The sequence below is a fragment of the Apis dorsata genome, unplaced genomic scaffold (genome assembly GCF_000469605.1).
Source record: "Apis dorsata unplaced genomic scaffold, Apis dorsata 1.3 scaffold_935, whole genome shotgun sequence".
In the NCBI taxonomy this organism is placed as follows: domain Eukaryota; kingdom Metazoa; phylum Arthropoda; class Insecta; order Hymenoptera; family Apidae; genus Apis; species Apis dorsata.
Window position 1 is genome coordinate 167,140 of NW_006264045.1, and position 3,856 is coordinate 170,995.

Consider the following 3,856-nt stretch of genomic DNA (forward strand, 5'->3'; position numbering starts at 1 on the left):
GTGAAGAGGAACCATAGTTCTTCCTCGTCGTCACGAAAATAAGAAGTCAAGGCGTTCTCGAGAGGAACAAAATCGCCGCTTTGTACCTTATCTTCTCGTTTTCATCTTGCTCTTCCTCTTCTTTGCTTTTCCTTTGGTTTGTTTCTTCTTAATTTCTCATATCTCTTTTTTTTTTTGGAAAGATTATTTTCTCTCCTATTTATTTTTCTCGTTAAACAAAATTCTTTTTTCTTTATGGAATATTTGATTAGTTCTTTTTTGGCTTGGATATTATTCAATTTATTTATTTGAATTCACTCTTCTCTTATTAAATATTTATTTCTTATTAGATAAATATTTATATAAAAATTATAAGAGATTAGAATTATAATGGATATTGTTTATTTCTTAAAATCATATAACTTGTAGAAAATTATCTTATTTTAATTTTATGATTTATTATTTATTTATTATTATATTACTCCAATTATCATATCAATACATTATATATTAATTATTCCAAATATTTATTTGCTTCTTCTTTTTAATTTCAACTATTTTTTTATTTTATTAAATTTTTCAACTTCTACGGATTTTTATCTAAAATTAAATTATAATTAAAAAAATGGAATTTAAACGAGATTTAATCTTTTATAAATCATCATAATGCACATTATATTTTGTACATTTTGTATATTTTTGCAAATCAAAAATGTGTATTTTTTTGCGTTTCAATTTTATATGAATACATAATTATCCTCATATTTAATAATATCTAGTAATAAAAAATCAATAATTATCGTGTCTTATTCGAAAATGCGATATATATAATTGCGATATACTATTATATTATATTATTAAGAATTATATATACAATAACAATACATCAACCATAATTAACTATCGTTCATCGAAAAAAATGCTTCAGAATGTTGTAATCAATAAACACAATGTGAACTAATACGCGTTATCGTGGCGATATAACAAGGGTACCCAACGTTTTTAATACACGTCATGGATAAGTCACGACTAGTATGTCCGAGCACGAACAAAGTTAAGCGTATAATGTAGCAGGGGCAAGCGTGTAAATATTTGTTACGTTCTGATTTCTGTTTGCCGTAAGAACGTCGCTTGCAAAATAAGATAGGCACGAGTCTTGGCTACTGTATTGTTTCCCTTCTATTTTACAGTTACTACTAATTGAACCAATTAGTGATACAAAGGACAACATATTTACTTTCTTTCAGCATTAATCTGTTGAAAAAGTAACTAATTAAAATTTCGAATGAAATTACTTTAAATAATAATTATTAATAAACTTGATTTAAAATACTTGAATAATACTTTTATTCGCAGCTATTATAGTTGATTTTCTCTTCATATAATCTCAGCTGTTCGACATTACAATTATCTTCGGTTATTCGAATAATAAATAAATAATTTTGAATAATAGACACTATTGAAGTAATTTATTGAAATTTTATATTTATATTTATATTTTATAATTTTAATAATATTTATAACTTTTTAATTTATATTTCATTTTATTCTTAATCTCAATCGTTCAAATTTTATCTATTTCTGCTCTTTTTTATAAAAATTCTGTGCATAAAAACAATTATATATGAATAATAAATAAAAAATCATTTAAAAAATATACTATTTTTAAAGTTAAATAGATATCATTTGGAAAAGCTTACTATATCATAAATACAGTATTAATTGTATAATAAATACAGTATAATTAGATAATAATAAGGTGAAAATGTTTGGAAAATTAAATTAAATTAAAAGATGTTTATTTCAAAAATTTATTTTTGTAATTACTTTAGAATGTTAGTAAAATAGAAATAATTTTAATATTTTTCTAAAAGAAATTTATTTTCCAATTATTGAATTTTATATTTTATATCATCTTAGATTCAATAGATACTCTTTTATTAAAAATCTTTAATAATTTAAAAATTTTAATATCGTTACGTCAAAAGTTAAGAAAAATTTCTTAATGAGAAAATTTAATTTAATAAAATAAGATTTCATTAAATTTTTTAAAACGATTCTAATTTCTTCTATTTTATCTATATTGTCAAAGAACGACTTTGAAAATAATTGTAAAATTCTTACAACGTCTCTGCACCAACAAAATTCCTTTTGCTATTAAATTTGAGAAAATAAACGTTTTAACGAGGTCGTGCAACTCGAAGCTGGGTGTGTGTAATCAGATCGGTTTTCATAAAGTAGCCTTTTCGTAGCAACACGCAGCCGCGTGTCCAGGTTACTCTGTGTAACCTGTCAGCCCATAAAGAGCGACATATTAACAGCTCGACCTCTGTTCACGCCTTGGGACTGCGTTCTGTTGGTTTTATTTCAACCAACGACGTACTGCGTAGGACTTCAACATTCCACTGTATGCTTTCTCACTCATTACGTACAGTCATTTTTTTTGCTAACGTTAAGATAAATCGTGAAGAAAAATCATTTCAATACCCATATGCGACAAAAAGTTTTTTGATGAGAATAAGAAGAAATTGGAAACTTATCGATGTGAATATAATTTAATAATGATTACTTGAGTTTGAGATGCTCTTTTTTCTAGAAAAAAATTTATTAAAATTAGATATTTGAATAAATATTGAATTATAATAAAATTTAATTGTGATTACGTATAAAAAAATTAAGTATTGAATTATATGCAGACTATTGTTACAATTGTAATTCTGTGATATTTTAAATGTTTTATCTTTTGTTTTGCTACAAATACAAAAACTTTCCAATTCATTTTGGAAAGTTAAATTAATCTAATCTGAAAATTTTTTGAAAATTTCATAATTTGTTTATATATATATATATATATATATATGTGATTCGAATAACAAATCTTAAACAATATAAATTTTTTTGATTAAAAATCAAGTATCATAAAGATATTTAAATATAATGCTATCAATAAATTATTAGTTGATGAACAGAAAGAAATATAAGATGATTCAATCAATATTCGGCTATTCTTTAAAACGGAATAAGATCTTTAAAATTAAACGAAACAACTTGAATTTTTTTCAATGCTTTTTTATATGTCAATTGATTTCAATGTAATTTTATATATAATTTATTTAAATCTATAAAAAACATATTTAAAATTTTTTTATAGATTCAGATAAAAAAACTAAAAATCATAATCTTTTCATTCTAATCAATAACAATTAAAAAAATTTTTTTATTATCTAATAAATTAATCTTTTTAATGTTTTAAAAAAAATTCAAAAAAAAAAATTTAAAAAGAAAGGATTCCGTTTGTTCGATTATTATTATGAACCACTGATATATCAATATTAAAACAAATGATGAATTATTATTTTATTATCGTTTAATGAAAAAATTTGTATAATTATTTCAAAAATTAGATAAATTTCATTATAATTAACAATGAATATTGTCGTTTATCTTTAAATAATAAACAACAAGTACAAATGATTTTAACAAATATGGTTCGTTCAATACGAATTCGAACATCAAATACTAAAAACTTTACGCAGACTACCTGTATTTCAGAGAAGAGCTCTCCTCTCTCAAAAGGGAGAAAACCAAACTCGCCCATCGTCTCTCATCAGCACCATGTCGAGCAGAATGTTGCAGGGTCCCTGCAACGAGATCGTGTTCCATAGGGAAGGAAGGTGGAGCCGCATACGTGGGACAGCACAAACTCGGTATTCTCTCTTTCTCTCTTGTCCGAGACAAAAAGTACAAAAGTGTATTCCTGCTCGCGTAGTTTACCTATAGCTCGACGCGGCAATAACGATGGTCGCCATATGGGCGACAGCCCGGGGGCCCACCAAGAGCCGCGCACCTTCCTCTCTTTTCTCTTTTCCCTTTTTCC